The sequence below is a fragment of the Capricornis sumatraensis genome, chromosome 4 (assembly GCF_032405125.1).
Source record: "Capricornis sumatraensis isolate serow.1 chromosome 4, serow.2, whole genome shotgun sequence".
Lineage (NCBI taxonomy): Eukaryota > Metazoa > Chordata > Mammalia > Artiodactyla > Bovidae > Capricornis > Capricornis sumatraensis.
Window position 1 is genome coordinate 46,492,098 of NC_091072.1, and position 17,546 is coordinate 46,509,643.

The 17,546-nt window shown below is 43.1% G+C and overlaps 1 protein-coding gene and 1 pseudogene across 2 annotated transcripts in view; one reads left to right on the plus strand and one right to left on the minus strand.

Annotated features, from left to right (window-relative positions):
* Window positions 1-17,546, plus strand: part of TPH2 (tryptophan hydroxylase 2) — a 101,779-nt gene that overhangs the window by 62,055 nt on the left and 22,178 nt on the right. The window lies entirely within an intron of this gene.
* On the minus strand, window positions 7,254-7,794 carry LOC138077960 (ATP synthase subunit d, mitochondrial pseudogene; annotated as a pseudogene).

Here is a 17,546-nt window from a genome sequence, read left to right on the forward strand (position 1 = left end):
TTGTCTTTTTTAAAATTTTTTTTACTACCCCTGTCCTTGGTCTTTTTCTTACCTGAGTGCTCCAAGGCCATTCTTTCTTCTGACTGTACTCTCTCCTGAGACTGTTGACACTGGAGCTAAGGCTATTCTGCACTATCTGTATATGATTCACTTAGGATATTCATGGTTGCTATTATAGGTGCTTGTCATCTATTTATATTATGATGAGAACACCATTGTTACTGGGAATTAAAAAGTGAGCTCTACATTGCTCACTATGTTTAGAAACAAATCTATTTGCAGTTCGGAATAGTCATCCATTTTTGCAACTCAAATCTTTGTTCATCATTTTATAACTGTATCCTAGGGGCCTCAGAGAGCCATCATATAACTGCAGATGAGGAAAAAAAAAAAAAAAAAAAACAACCCAACAGCTTATTTTAGATATTTGGAAGCTCATAAAGTTAGAGCTGCTTCAATAACTGTTCATCCTGTTTGTGTGTTAAGCTCGGTGCCCACTTGACTTTACCCTCAAGGATCACTGCAAGCCAGCAGTTGGGGGTCTCAGAACTTGATGAAGTTACTAGATGGATGGTTTGATGGGCAGTACATGGTGTGGGGTAATGTTGTGGGAAGGGTCTGAACCTGAAGTGAGCCCGATGGGGTTTGGGTGCCAGCTTTGTTTTTTTCTAACTATATTGAGATGTAATTGACTTACAACCTTGTATAAGTAATATACTTATCTGTTGCAAAATGGTGTCCACGATAGTGACGGCTAACACCTGAATCTCCTCATATAATTGCCATTTCTTTTTTGTGATGAGAATGTTTAAGATCTACTCTCTTAGCAACTTTCAAGTACATTACACAGTATTATTAACTATGATCACTATTCTATACATTAGATCCCCAGGACTTGCTTGTCTTACGGCTGGAGGTTTCTATCCTTTGATCTATATCTCCCTTTCCCCCGATTCCCATCTTCTGGTAAAGTGAAGTGAAAAAGTGAAAGTCGCTCAGTTGTGTCTGACTCTTTGCGAACCCATGGACTATAGGACTATACTGTCCATGGAATTCTCCAGGCCAGAATGCTGGAGTAGGTAGCCATCCCCTTCTCCAGGGGATCTTCCCAAGCCAGAGATTGAACCTGGGTCTCCCTGATTGCATGTGGATTCTTTATCAGCTGAGCCACGAGGGAAGCAACTACCATTCTAATTTGTGTTCTGGTAAGTTCATTTTTTTTAGAATCCACATATAAGTGACATTATAGATATTTGTCTTTCTCTGAGTTATTTTACTTAGTGTAATACCTTCATGGTCCATCGATGTTGTTGGAAATGGCAGGATTTCCTCCTTTCTCACGGCTGAATAGTATTTCACTGTGTGTGTGTGTGTGTGACTTCCCAGGTGGCACTCGTGATAAAGAACCTGCCTGACAATGCAGGACATGTAAGAGATGCAGATCCCTGGGTTGGAAAGATTCCCTGGAGGAGGGCATGGCAGCCCATTTCAGTATTCTTGCCTGAAGAATCCCATGGACAGAGGAGCCTAGTGGGCTACAGTCCATAGGGTCGTAAAGAGTTAGACATGACTGAAGTGACTTACTGTGTATATATATACATCTCACATTTTTATCCATTAGTCCACAAATGGACATTTAGATTGTTTTCATATTTTGGCTATTTCAAACAATGCTGTGATAAACATGGAGTGCAGATACCTCTTGAAATCTTGCTTTCATTTCCTTTGATAATATGCCCAGAAGAACGTCTGGATCATATAGTAGTTCTGTTTTCAATTTTTTGAGGTAACTTCATAATGTTTTTCACAGTGTCTGTACCAGTTTACATTCCCACCAGGAGCGCAAAATGGTTCTCTTTTCTCCACGTCCTTGTGAACACCTGGGTCTTATCTTTTGGTGACCTGAGTACCAGCTCTGTTACTTCTTAATCTTATACTCAGGGACCAACTATGTTCCCTATTTGTGCCTCAAATGTCTCCTTTAAAATGGAGATATTCTTCTACCACTCTATGCTGAATGAGGATCATATGAGAGGAAATACTTCTGTGATGTATGCTGTATTGTCTAATATAGTATATCGACATATGATATTAATCTCACTGCTGCTGCTGTTAAGTCGCTTCAGTCGTGTCCAACTCTGTGCGACCCCATAGACGGAAGCCCACCAGGTCACTCCCCAAATCCAAATTGCACCAGAGGAGTTATATTGTTGATTAATTTCAAAGTCATTTCAAGCCCCTAAATCCTCTAGTTCCTCACACAGAGCTAACTTCTTCCTGTGATTCAAAAGCTCTGACATTGAGTCCGTCTTACTTTTTCTGCTCAAAGTAAGCTGGAATGCATTCTTCAGGCACAGATTTGTACAGTCATTTTAATTTCCATAAAGATGTAGAGAAGAAGGAATTTTCTAGTTTAACAACAATAAAGTAGGTTTTCAAAATCTTAGGCTTATATTAACAGAAATATTGGTGGTGTAATTCCATTTCTAGCAAAAGCAGAGAGAGGTGATTGGGATTTTTTTTTTATGAAGAAGAATAGAAAAAGTAATGTTATATTGAACTATAGGAATTTAATTACCCCATTCCACAAATGTAGTTTTCAAATAAAGGAGTCAAAAGATTTTCCAGAGCTATTCTTCCGAACAGTGATATAAAAACCCAGAACGCATTTAGTAGATGTAAAATGCATTACTGTACATTATGATCCATGGTGAAAGAAAGCATAATAAGAAACGCGACGTGAGACTGAACACATGGTGATTAAAAGTCTTTTTGCTCCCTTTGTAGAAATATTGTAATTGGCTTAGAATTTTATATATTTGTCACTGTGAGAGTGGGCATTTCTGGAACATTTCTGATGGGTGGATTTCATCCTGGGGAGAAGGCTTCCAGAAAATGGAAATACTATCATTTGAGGGCGGGGTAGGTGTCACGTAAGAACTGCCAGGAGGCTGGGAAGGAATAAATCACGGCGGGGCCCTCATCCTTCTTTAAACAGTCTTAAAGTCTGTCCTTTACAGTGTCTATAAAACATCATGAAAATTGCTAAGATGGTAAACCCTAAGAATTCTCATCACAAGGAAAAACACTTTTTTCTTTTTGCTTTTTATTCTGTCTTTATGAGATGGGGTTGCAAGGAGTCACACGTGACTGAGCAACTTTCACGTACATACATACGTATGAGATGATAGATGAGATGCTAACTAACTTCTTATAGTAATCATTCACAATACATGTAAGTCAAACCGTTTGGCTGTACCCCTTAAATGTATACAGTTAAATATGTTGATTATGTCTCAATAAAACTGGGAAAAACACCCATTCCCTCAGCAATGAAGAGAAGGAGGGGTGAATTAGGGACTCCTCTATTGAGAAGTCTTTACAAAAACCTTTGTTTCTCTTTCTTATTATACAAGTGACACATATTCACTGTAGAAAATTTCAAAAAATGGATAAGCAAGGAAAATAATTTAAAGATCATTTGTAATATCACAGCAGCAATAACCAGTGTTAACAATTTGGCGTATAACCTCCTAGTTTTTCTGAAAAGTTATTTAGCCATGGCAAATAAGAACTTGGTAAAGGGGAGTCCTGGCCTTGGAAAAAGAAGCAGCAAGATGTTGATCCATTGATCAAACACTTGTGCTGTCAGGAGAGACTTTACCTTTTATATCAACAGAAGAAAAAGTAAATTGGAAGTACTCTAGAAATTAGAGATTATGATTTTTCACTCGGCTCATTTGCAAAGTGCCTTAGTGAACATCAGATGCAGCTCATGAAAAAAGTTAGCACGTTTTAAAATAAGAAAATTGGTTTTCATATATCTTTTAAACTTCAGTCTTCAAAATTTGCATTATTCTTGTCCCCAAATTAGTGATTGCTACTTTTATCTAACCAATATTCACCCCTCCCACTGTTTTTGTTTTTTGATAAGATCATGAACATCTTTACCCAGAGCCCTTAATCTCAGATAATCATACAGGTAAGGTGGAAACAGAAAGCTGGAATGAAATAGAGTGAACGCTCCTATATATGAGGGTTTTTCTTGAGTACTTTAGGGACTTGCTAGCAAGGCAGTATAGTGTAGTAGGTATTCGGACTGCAGGCTTCAAGGTCAAATTATGTGACTTCACGTCTGGCTGTATCGCTTACTGGTTGGATAACCTTGGATAAATTAGTTAGCCTCTCTGTGCCCTAGTTTCTTCAACATTAAAATGAGAATAGTAATACTATCAAGTCTTATAGCGCTATTGGGGATTCATAAGATAAGGCACTGTAAAGCTGCTTAGCACAGAGCTAGATATTCAGTAAATACCAGCTAGAGTATTTGACAAATTGCACCAGTCAGTCAAACTCAAGTGCAGGAAAGACCCCTGGAGAGAACTGTGACTCTTCTGGTGATCTTGGTTAGTTCTCTAACTTTCAACTGAACTCAGGTTTTCCCTTCTGAAATGCAGGCTGTGCAGTTTATATTACAAAGGGGTGTAGATGGACCAGCATGCTGCTTTGCAATGTAAGGTATTTTAACCATAAATAATAAAGGGAAGGCCTCCTCCAAATTATGTCAAACTTCTCCCTGGAGATGGAAGAGGCCTCGTCGGAGCTAATAGCACACCTCCCCTGAGTGAGCATAGAGAAAGGCAAGTTGCAGGAAACAGCTGGGGAGAACTAATGAATAAATACTGTCTGTGCCAATGAGAGCACATGAAATAATGAATTCCTGACTTAAACTGCTCAAGCAGATTAGGAGCGATGCTGTTCACTGGTACATGCAGCACTCCCTTAATAGCTCAGTTCAATTCAGTCATTCAGTTGTCTCTGACTCTTTGCGACCCCATGGACTGTAGCAAGTCAGGCTTCCCTGTCCATCACCAACTCCTGGAGTTTCCTCAAACTCACGTCCATCGAGTTGGTGATGCCATCCAACCATCTCATCCTCTGTTGTCACCTTCTTCTCCTGCCCTCAATCTTTGCCAGCATCAGGATCTTTTCAAATGAATCAACTCTTTGCATCAGGTGGCCAAAGTATTGGAGTTTCAGCTTCAGCATCAGTCCTGCCAATGAAAATTCAGGACTGATTTTCTTTAGGGTGGACTGATTGTATCTCCTTGCAGTCCAAGGGACTCTCAAGAGTCTTCTCCAACACCACAGTTCAAGAGCATCAGTTCTTTGGTGCTCAGTGAGAGTCTAACTCTCACATGTACACATGAATACTGGAAAAACAATAGCTTTGACTAGATGGACCTTTGTTGGCAAAGTAATGTCTCTGCTTTTCAATATGCTATCTAGGTTGGTCATAACTTTTCTTCCAAGGAACAAGTGTCTTTTAATTTCATGGCTGCAGTCACCTTCTGCAGTGATTTTTAAGCCCCCCCAAATAAAGTCTCTTACTGTTTCCACTGTGTCCCCATCTATTTCCCATGAAGTGATGGGACTGGATGCCATGATCTTAGTTTTCTGAATGTTTAGTTTTAAGCCAACTTTTTCACTCTCCTCTTTCTCTTTCATCAAGAGGCTTTTTAGCTCCTCTTCACTTTCTGCCATAAGGGTGGTGTCATCTGCATATCTGAGGTTATTGGTATTTCTCCTGGCAATCTTGATTCCAGCTTGTACTTCATCCAGCCCAGCATTTCTCATGATGTACTGTGCATATAAGTTAAATAAGCAGGATGACAATATACAGCCTTGATGTATTCCTTTCCTGATTTGGAACCAGTCTGTTGTTCCATGTTCAGTTCTAACTGTTACTTCTTGACCTGCATACAGATTTCTCAGGAGGCAGGTCAGGTGGTCTGGCATTCCCATCTCTTGCAGAATTTTCCACAGTTTGTTGTGATCCACACAGTCAAAGGCTTTGGCATAGTCAATAAAGCAGAAGTAGATGTTTTACTGGGACTCTCTTGCCTTTTCAATGATCGAACAGATGGTGGCAATTTGATCTCTGGATCCTCTGCCTTTACTAAATTCAGCTTGAACATCTGGAAGTTCATGGTTCATGTACTGTTGAAGCCTGGGTTCGAGAATTTTGAGGATTACTTTACTAGCATGTGAGATGAATGCAATTGTGCAGTAGTTTGATCATCCTTTGGCATTGCCTTTCTTTGGGATTGGAATGAAGACTGACCATTTCCAGTCCTGTGGCCACTGCTGAGTTTTCCAAATTCGCTGGCATATTGGGTGCAACACTTTCACAGCATCATCTTTTAGGATTTGAAATAGCTCAACTGGAATTCCGTCACCTCCACTAGCTTTGTTTGTAGTGATGTTTCCTAAGGCTCACTGGCTCTAGGTGAGTGATCACACCATTGTGGTTATCTGGGTCATGAAGATCTTTTTTGTATAGTTCTGTGTATTCTTGCCACCTCTTCTTAATATCTTCTGCTTCTGTTAGGTCCATACAGTTTCTGCCCATCTTTGCATGAAATATTCCCTTGGTATCTCTAATTTTCTTGAAGAGATCTCTAGTCTTTCCCATTCTATTGTTTTCCTCTATTTCTCTGCATTGATAGCTAAGGAAGGCTTTCTTATCCTTCCTTGCTATTCTTTGGAACTCTGCATTCAAATGGGTATATCTTTTCTTTTCTCCTTTGCCTTCCATGTCTTTTCTTTTCTCAGCTATTTGTAAGGCCTCTTCAGACAACCATTTTGCCTTGTTGCATTTCTTTTATTGGGGGTGGTCTTGATCATTGCCTCCTGTACAATGTCACACCTCTGGCCATAGTTCTTCAGGCACTCTGTCTATCAGATCTAATCCCTTGAATCTATTTGTCACTTCCACTGTAAGGGATTTGATTTAGATCTTACCTGAATGGTCTAGTGGTTTTCCCCACTTTCTTCAATTTAAATCTGAATTTAGCAATAACGAGTTCACGATCTGAGCCATAGTCTGCTCCCGGTCTTGTTTTTGCTGACTGTATAGAGCTTCTCCATCTTTGGCTGCAAAGAATATAATCAGTCTGATTTCAGTGTTGACCATCTGGTGATGTCCATGTGTAGAGCCTTTTCTTGTGTTGTTGGAAGAGGATGTTTGCTGAGTCCAGTGCATTCTCTTGGCAAAATTTTGTTAGCCTTTGCCCTGCTTCATTCTGTTCTCCAAGGCCAAATTTGCCTGTTACTCTAGGTGTTTCTTGACTTCCTACTTTTGCATTCCAGTCCCTTATAATGAAATCTTTTTTGGGCATTAGTTCTAGAAGGTCTTGTAGGTTTTCTTTTTTTTTTTTTTTTACCATGTAATTATTTTTAATGTCCAGAGTTTATAATTCCAGGGCCAGAGCTGTCTCCTGGACTCGAGCTGATAAGCTCTCAATTGGCCTGTGAGGCCAGTAGGGGTACTTCTTCTTGTCTAATTTGGTTTCTGGGAAGACTTCATTCAAGTCCTCAATGGTCATCTGATCAAATGGAATTATGTTCCTCATCTTCTCCAGCTCTTTCTCATATTCCTGAATCCTGGTCTTTGATTGAGTCAAAACTCAGCACAACTTTTCACATCTTCTTTTTCTTCAGCATCCACCTGGGCAGTATATTTATCCTCTGGTATAGGAACCTTCAGGGCATTAAACTTCTTCTCAAAGTCATCCACCAAGCCAGCCTTTGTCACGTTGGCCTTGTAGTAAGCCCAGTCGATGGCAGGTGGCTTCTCAGGCAGAGTAGCCAACCTGGAGGTTAGGGTCTCATTCCAGGACTTCAAGGAGTTAGCCACGGCCTTCTGGTTTTGAGGGATGATCTCCCCAAAAGCTACCCAGTCAATGGTTTTTAGAGCAAGTTTCCGTCCAGCCATCTTGAGATCCTTCACCGACCCCAAGGTCTTGTAGGTTTTCATAGAACTGTTCACCTTCAGGTTCTTCAGCATTACTGGTCGGGGCATAGACTTGGATTACTGTGATATTGAATGATTTGCCTTGGAAATGAACAGAGATCATTCTGTCTTGTTTGAGATTGCATCCAATTTATTGCTTTCTTAATAACTCAAGAAAGCAATAAATTTGGGGTTTCTAATCTTGATTGCTCCCTCCTTGAGTTCACGTTCCTGAGAATTTAAGCCAGGTGTTTGCAGTTTGGCTGTAAGATGGCTGTATTAACAGAAAAGTGTGCCATTGGAAGAATTCCAAAAGGTGTTTGTTCTAGTTTTGATGCATTTTGGATGTGTCTCCATACTTATACACAGAGAGCCTATGTAGTGTCTAACTAGCAAGACTCATTAGAAAAGAGCCTGATGCTGGGAAAGACTGAAGACAGGAGGAGAAGGGGACGACGGAGGATGAGATGGTTGGATGGCATCACTGACTCAATGGACAGGAGTTTGAGCAAGCTCTGGGAGATGGTGAAGGACAGGGAGGCCTGGTGTGGTGCAGTCCATAGGGCTGTGGAGTGGGACACCACTGAGTGACTGAACAAAGAAAAAGCAAGGCTTGAAAGTTCTCTGTAATAGAACCAGGGGAGATGCCCTTAAATGACATACTTTAGAAACGTTTAAATGTTTAGCTCTCACAAACACTTTTTTGGGGGCTGTTCACCTTTTCCTCCCTCAACTCTAATTAAGAAGAGTGTCTCCAAGATAAAAGTCAAGGCTGTAACTGGCTAGGAAAGGGGGACTGGACTCTGCTTCTTTGCAAAGATGTTTAGTAAAGGGATGACCTTGCTGGATTCCTACTGCATCTTTTCCCTAGCTCTGATGGAATCAATTGGCCCATTCACATATTCTTTCAGTGATTGGTCCTCTACTACATGTCAAGCATCAGGAATTCAACTGTAAAACAGGCAGCCATGGTCCTGTTTCTTGGGGCCTTACAGTCTACTGAGGGATACAGATAAAGATTTGAATATAACAAGTGCAAAGATACGGAAAGGAAGGTGCTTGGATCAGGTTCGGGAAGTGGAATGGATGATCAGAAGTGGTTTTCTGAGGAAGACTTTCTTAGCAGTCTAATTGTTATTTTTTAATTTGCTGTGATATATGCTTACTGACAGAATAGATGTTAATACTCCAGGGAACTTTTGCTTCTCAACAGGCTATCTTCATATTGCAGAGCTCCTTAGACTGGGTTTCAGGAACTGTTGAGCTGTAGTTAAATCTGCTGTCACCTATCCAGAGGGGATTCTCTATAGAATCAGAGTCCTGGGACAGGGGATGAGTCAATGTGAATATGACTATGGTCTTAATAACCTCAGAGCAGGGAACCTTCACCTAAACTTAAACTCTTCATTGATTTAGCATTTGACATGTATTTATTCATTTGAGTCTCAGTAGTACTTTGAGACAGATGGGACTCATGTTATTACCTGCTGGCACACTTCCTGGTATTCACATGTTGCTATAAATACAATTGGTGCCTAATAACAATTTGGCAAGGAAAGGAGTCCCCATTTGTAGATGAGACTGAGAGAAGGGAAATGACTCTTCCAAGATCATGCATCACAGTAATGGCAGAGGCTGAGCTACTGGGCTTTCTGTGTCCTGATCTGGTGTGCCAGCCCACTTCTCAAGAGTTTAGATGTCAAGGCAAGGTGGGACCGGCTGAGACAGCAGGGCCATGTGCCTGGTGTCCTGGAGGCAAGTTATGGGTACGGAAGTGGGATTCGGGCTGTTTATTTTTTAAAAAATAAATTTATTTATTTTAATTGGAGGTTAATTACTTTACAATATTGTATTGGTTTTGCCATACATCAACAGGAATCCACCATGGGTGTACACGTGCTCCCCATCCTGAACCCCCCTCCCTCCTCCCTCCCCGTACCATCCCTCTGGGTCATCCCAGTGCACCAGCCCCAAGCATCCAGTATCATGCATTGAACCTGGGTTGGTGACTTGTTTCATATATAGATATTATACATGTTTCAATGCCATTCTCCCAAATCATCCCACCCTCTCCCTCTCCCACAGAGTCCAAAAGACTGTTCTATACATCTGTGTCTCTTTTGCTGTCTCGCATACAGGGTTAAATCATGCTCCTCTCTAATGGGGTTACAAGTCAGAGTCTTCTGGTTAATGTCAGTGGGAAAAAATATAGTCCACACCTTGATGAAGCTTTAAAAAATGCCCTGTGTTTCCACTTCAGAGGCCATCACATGGAAATCCAGATTGCCAGCTGCTCTTGAAAAGACCAGTGCCTCTGGCTGTCGGACTGTCTTTATCCAAGGATGCATGTGGCCGTACTTGAGTTGCTGTCCCCATTAGATGGGGTACATGATCCTGAGTTGAGAAATGAAATTTCATTTCCAGTCACCTGCCTGTCCATCCTTTATTGGTCAGGGGAATGGAGAGAGAAGAGAAGGATTGATATTCTAGGCAGCAGCAAACATGCCAGTTCTCTTGGTAGCCAGAGCCAGAGGATAAGTTTCATTTAATAGCTTGTCATGAGGCATCAAAGTATTTCAGGTCACACTTTTTTACTGTCTCATGAATTCTCATTCAGTTCAGTTCAGTTACTCAGTCGTGTCTGATTCTTTGCAACCCCATGAATCGCAGCAGGCCAGGCCTCCCTGTCCATCACCAACTCCTGGAGTTCACCCAAACTCATGTGCTTTGTGTTGGTGATGCCATCCAGCCATCTCATTCTCCGTCGTCCCCTTCTCCTCCTGCCCCCAATCCCTCCCAGCATCAGGGTCTTTTCCAATGAGTCAACTCTTTGTATGAGGTGGCCAAAGTATTGAAGTTTCAGCCTCAGCGTCAGTCCTTCCAATGAACACCCAGGACTGATCTCCTTTAGGATAAACTGTTTGGATCTCCTTGCAGTCCAAGGGACTCTCAAGAGTCTTCTCCAACACCACAGTTCAAAAGCATCAATTCTTCGGTGCTCAGCTTTCTTCACAGTCCAACTCTCACATCTATACATGACCACTGGAAAAACCATAGCCTTGACTAGACGGACCTTTGTTGGCAAAGTAATGTCTCTGCTTTTGAATATGCTATCTAGGTTGGTCATAACTTTCCATCGAAGGAGTAAGCGTCTTTTAATTTCATGGCTGCAGTCACCATCTGCAGTGATTTTGGAGCCCCCAGAAATAAAGTTTGACACTGTTTCCACTGTTTCCCCATCTATTTCCCATGAAGTGATGGGACCAGATGCCATGATCTTCGTTTTCTGAATGTTGAGTTTTAAGCCAACTTTTTCACTCTCCTCTTTCACTTTCATCAAGAGGCTTTTTAGTTCCTCTTCACTTTCTGCCTTAAGGTGGTGTCATCTGCCTATCTGAGGTTATAGATATTTCTCCTGGCAATCTTGATTCCAGCTTGTACTTCTTTCAGCCCAGCGTTTCTCATGATGTACTGTGCATATAAGTTAAATAAGCAGAGTGACAATATACAGCCTTGACGTACTCCTTTTCCTATTTGGAACCAATCTGTTGTTCCATGTCCAGTTCTAACTATTGCTTCCTGACCTGCATATAGGTTTCTCAAGAGGCAGGTCAGGTGGTTTGGTATTCCCATCTCTTTCAGAACTTCCCACAGTTTATTGTGATCCACACATTCAAAGGCTTTGGCATAGTCAATAAAGCAGAAATAGATGTTTTTCTGGAACTCTTGTGCTTTTTCGATGATCCTTTAGCAGATCTATTTTGTGCCCATGAAATAACGCATCTATATCCAGTGTAAATAGATTGCTGTAGTTTAAAGCAATACAATGTAGTATTTGGTTTGGGGCTTTGTAATATGATTTTTTAACATAAACGTGATATATTTTATTTCCAGCGCAGCCTGTCTTGTCGTAGTCTCGGCTCTCCTGAGCTTAGCTGTAGTGCTTTTGTTCCTTGGCAAGATTCGAAAGCCTGGGCTTCCTGACATGGCCAGTTTCTAGCGTGTGCTGCTACTGGCTCCTGATATGTCTGTGATGCGCCCCTTAACTGACATGAGACCCAGTGCAAGCCAGGCCAGGATATCTGTAGGCAAGCTGGATGGGCATCCATCTTTCCAGGAACCCACCAAGCTCAAGTGCCACCAGGGTGATGTACACATCACCTCTAGGGCCTGCCGCCACCAGGAACAGAGGCGAGCGGTATGGTGTAGTACAAACAGCACGGACAGTGGGCGTCAGGCACAACTCATCCAGCCAGTTCTGTCACCCCTGACCTCGCCCAAGTAATGCCACCTGTTTCCCATCTTTAAAATGGGGGGATTTAGCTCTGGTGGTTGTTCAGTTCAGTCACTCAGTCGTGCCCGACTCTGTAACCCCATGGATGAACTGCAGCACGCCAGGCTTCCGTGTCCTTCACCATCTCCCAGAGTTTGCTCAAACTCGTGTCCGTTGAGTTGATGATGCCATCCAACCATCTCATCCTCTGTCGTCCCCTTCTCCTCCTACCTTCAATCTTGCCCAGCATTAGGGTCTTTTCCAGTGAGTCAGCTGTTTGCATCAGGTGGCCAAAGTATTGGAGCTTCAGTTTCAGCATCCGTCCTTCGTGAATTAGCACTGGTACATAGTAAGAGTTCAGTAAATGTTATTCATTTATTTTTCTCCATTTTACAGACAAGAAACCTAAGACTCAGACAGGCTACATAACTTTCCTAAAGTCAAGGAAATGGCAGTGCCTGCCTTTGAACTTTGGCCTTTCGCTCCAAAGTTAAACCCTCAAACCACCCTGTCACGTTACTGTCACATTGCCTGCCTCTGAGGGTTGCGGTGAGCGCCGTGTAATGCGTTTAGTGCCATGTAATGCGTTTAGTATGGTGGTAGGGTGTGAAGTGAAGTGAATTGAAGTCACTCAGTCGTGTCCGACTCTTTGCGATCACATGGACTGTAGCCTACTGGGCTCCTCCATCTATGGGATTTTCCAGGCAAGAATACTGGAATGGGTTGCCATTTCCTTCTCCAGGGGAACTTCCCGACCCAGGGCTCGAACCTGGGTCTTCTGCATTGTAGGCAGACGCTTTACCATCTGAGCCACAAGGGTGGCAGTGATTGTTATTAGAGGTAGGGGAGCTCAACTAAGCTGAAATTCTTCTTAGAGGTTCAGTTACCTATAGACCTTCATTGTGGCAGGGACCCCAATTCATAGGTAAATCTTTTCAACCCCATTTGCACATAGAGATGGTTAGTGTCGACTCTGAGTGTGAGAGATGATGATGATCATGGTCTTGGTTAGTGACTGGAAAAGAAACATGACTTCATTAATAAAAACTTAATATAGAGGACAGCTCGGTGCAACGGGGCAGTGAAAATGGCTCTCTCCACTCAATGTACTTTTCTCTTCAGTTTTCAGACACATAATCATTTCCCAAGATCCTTGGCCTTGCCTGGAAAGAAATAGGTGAGAAAATGCCAGCTCTCTAGTCGTGATGTCTGGGAGGGTGTTGCTTTTCATAACACAGGGATAAAAATAAAATGACCCTTTAAAGGTGGTGGTGATTACCCTCGGCTTACTTGGGAGGCAGTAAAAAGCTTATTCTCCTACAAGCATCTGAGAGCCTATCTTAGAATCGCCACATCTTGGGAGAATGTGTGATCTGAGGCAGAACGTTCTTGGGCATGCAGAAGGATGTGTGGCTGAAAATGTGCTCATCAGTTTTCTTCTCCTTCAAGGAGCTCAGAATTGCTTAGGTTATAAAAGTCAGTTCTTCGGCACTTCCAAACCTATAGCTTTTGCTTAAGTAGGTCTTCCGTGCACAGTAGATTAAGTACACACATAAATGGAGTGTTGATCCTCCACCTGGTATGAAATGGTGGGTGTGTCGTGGCTAAACTCAGAGTGACGTTTAGCCGTTTCAAGGTGGCTAGTTATATAGCAGTGCTTCCCAGGTGGCTCAGTGGTGAAGAATATGCCTGCCAGTGCAGGAGACGTAAGAGACGCTAGTTCGATCCCTGGGTCGGGAAGATCCCCTGGAGAAGGAAATGACAACCCACTCCAGTATTCTTGCCTGGGAAATCCCATGGACAGAGAAGCCTGGCAGGCTCTGCCCCGTGGGGTCACAAGGAGTCGGATATGAGTGAGCCACTGAGCATGGACGCACAGTGATATAGTAAGTTCAAAAAGGGTCATTTGGAAAAAAGATGGAATTGCCCTAAAAGAAGAGAGCCAAACTCTGTGGATCACTTTGTTTTGGAGATGGTTCACTGAGGCTCACGCAGTAATCTAGGGTCCAAGCAGTAATACTGAATGTAAGACCAGCTTTTCATTTGTGAACCCAAAGCCCTGAAGGTTCAGAAGACACTGAAAAGGAGCCTATGTGTATTCCTCATGCCCCTTTCAAAGTGCTACAGAATTTTGTGAAACAGAATTGGACGGATGATCATCTCACAAGTTTATTTCCAGAAGAAAATAGTGTCTGTCTGATCTCGTGTGTTATCAGCTGGTCAATGAAGGTCCAGGCAGGGGTGCTGACAGACGTTCCTCGCGGGTGCTCAGGGTACTTCAGGGGCTGGATTGAGCACAAACCCCTCCATACTCGGACCAAGCACAGTCAGTGTTTTTCTTGGCTTCTTTCCAGTTGGCCACAGTCTTAGAAACAGCAAACTGAAAAGCTTTCCTCTCAGATGTCAGAATCAGTGAATTGTTTCTAGTCATGACGGAGGCCAGAAGCCACGTAGCCACAGGACTGTTCAGCTTCCAGAAGGAGACACCTGCCAATCAGCCTGCATGCCGGGTCCCGAAGGCCCCCTCCTTCCTCACTGGCTCGGGGGACCCTCGGCTTTTGGTGAATGAGGTATAGAGAGAGGTCAAGGGGCTGATGCATTTCTGAAGGTATAGGTTAAAAATGACTCGGTGGCTACAGTCGTGGGATTTTCATCTTTTCAGAGTCTGTAATGTTGGAAAGGGTGCTGAGGGGAGTACTTACTGATCTGGGAGATTGGTGTGGACCCTGTCGGCTTAGCCTGCTGGGAAATTCTTCTCCATTCACTTTTCCTCCCTGCCTTCAGTATTTGCCAGGCACCCGCTACATGTCAGGTGGGGGGCAGGAGACCAGCCGTGAAACGGCAGCAACGGCAAACACAAGGCAGACTAGCCTTGCCCTGAGTCTGGAGGAGGGAGCTGCAGGAAGACTGGAAGTTTCTGTCTGACTCTGTAAGCGCATCTCCTTCGGGCAGACCAGCAGGAAGTAGGCAGAGGGGCTGAACATGACGAGAGCATCCCTGGCAGTGGGAGGGCGGTCTTCTAAGGCTTAGGTGGCAAGCTGGAAAGAGCACATCCATCCACACAGCTGCAAATAGTTTTGGGGCCCAGAGTGGTAGCAGGGTGGGCGGCAGGGAGTGAGGGCAGGCTGCCGATGAGGCTGCATGAGGCAGGGCCCTAAGTCCTTGAGGGTCTTTTCTTCTGTCTTTATTTGTTTTGGGCTGTGCTGGATCTTGCTGGGTGGGCTTTCTCTGCTAATGGCATGTGGACTGCTCATCGTGGTGGCTTCTCCTATTGCAGAGCGTGGATTCTGGGGCGCTCAGACTTCAGTAGTTGCTATTTGAGGGCCAGTAGTTGATGGTGGTGGGCTCTGGGGCCTGGATGGTGTATTTGTGGCACATGCGTGGGCTTAGTTGCCCCAGGGCATGTGGGATCTTAGTTTCCAGACCGGGATTAAACCTGTGTCCCCTGCACTGACCCCTTAACCACTGGACCAGCAGAGAAGTCCCAAGGGTCTTTTATGCCATATGAAGTATGACCTGTATGCTAGGCTGGTGGGGACAGTGCTGATTTGAAACACATGGCCCTTGTGACCTGATACTGAGCCCTGGGGGGTGGAGGCTGTGGAGTGGATCCTGTTGGAGTTTAGGCGTGGACCAGTGGCTCAGGTGGCCCAGATGTTGGGTGAATGGTTCTCATTCCTGTTAGTCCATGAGCAGGAGGCAGGGGATGAGAGATTTTTTTTTCTTTTTCTAATTAAAAAATACCATTAAAGCCTGATATAAAAACTTGTAAATGTAAAACGATACCAAGTCACGTGGTATTTGAAGTTGAAAATGCTCTCAGATAAGCTGAACAAGGGGCCATAAAATTGAAACGGTCAGAGGGCACTTAAACAAAGCATCCATTTGTTCTTATAAGCAACCCAAGAGACAGAGGCAAGGGTAGTTAAACAGACAGAAAAATCTTGCCGCAAACAGAGCTGCTTGAAAATCGCCTATGTCGATGTAGTTTTTCAATAGAAGTTGTTTTCTGCTGATGTTTTTTTAATCCTCCCTATGGATGTGCCTCTTATATTTGATGATCAATTTTCCACAAGGTTTGCCATAATGTTTCCTCAGAGCTTAGGGTTTACATTTTAATTCATTCTGTGGCTGCTGTTAACCTAAGACAGAGTATGCTGTTTTCACAATTCAGGGTCACTGTTTTCTAGCTGACAAGATGAAACTCAAACCCCAACCTTCCTCTTTTTCTCAACTTCTTTTTGTCTGTCTTGGTTTGAGGAGAACCACTGGCAAAAGAGGCAGTCTCTACCACTCCAGTGGAGCCTGTGAGCCGATCCTTTCCATCACCTGATTTACCTTCAACTTCCTGTTATTCACATTTTGGGTTCCCAAATATCACCAGCCCCCAGGCCCTTGATGTTAGTTGCTCTTTCCAGCAGCTTCCTCTTTTCCTGAAGCTCGTCTGAGATCCCATTTATCCTTCAAAGTCCAGCAGAAGCTTCATGTTCCTCATCTTCTGAGACAGATAAGCCACGCTGCAGTTTCAAGACAGAAATTTGTGATGGCATTAAAACAGCAGAACTTTATTATTATTGTTGTTGTTTTTATTATAGGTCTTGTCTACCTGTTTGTGTTGTACCTTTCTCGAGACCATATCTTTAACTACTTTTGTAATCTCCAGTAGAGCTTGACACAGTAGAACTGGGCAAATATAAATTTAAAAAATGTATTAAGTTATGATCTGCTATAGAAGTTTTCATTTAGGGGCTTGTGGTAAAATATGAGTGTGGAGATCTAAGAGTGGTTATAATCCTGCAGTCATCTGGATGATGATACTAGAATCTAGACAGCAGCTGGCCCCCAAATCTGTGAACACAGGGTGGAAGACTTTTGCCGAAACACTCCTTTTACCACCGGGAGGCTTTGAGATGGGGTGCGGATGGCTTGTGGTTACAGAGTGGCTGTAGCCTGGGACTGCAAAAGACCAGTGTCTTCCAGCTCTAAGTGTCTAGCATTTCTTACGCTTTTGTTTCACACAGGAGTAGCCCAGGGTCAGCTAATGAAGATGGCAAACCTCCACTTCCCCCACTTTTTGCTTTTCTGAAGCTCAGTTCCAGAGATTGTGCCCAGCCAGGAACACTTGCTCTGGAAACAAAGCCTGGGGGTAATAATCATTGCACCCTAGTGTGATTTGACTTTATATGTGACTCTTGGAGTGTTGACAGTTTAAGTGGTCAAAGAAACTGCAATAAAAATGGATGTCTGGGGAGTTTTCTACCTTCTGACATTTGACAGATGACCTGTATGGCTTCAGCAGGGCAGCCTCCACTTCTGGTTTTGTTCCCCCGTGTGGATTTGTATTGCCTTCGTATGTCCATCTCAAAACTTCCCCCTTATCTATCAAACCTCATTCCTGTCCCAATACTATTATTATTTGCAATTTATTCAAGATTAAGGGAATTTGGGGTATAGGTGTGAAGGTACTTGCTGCTTGTA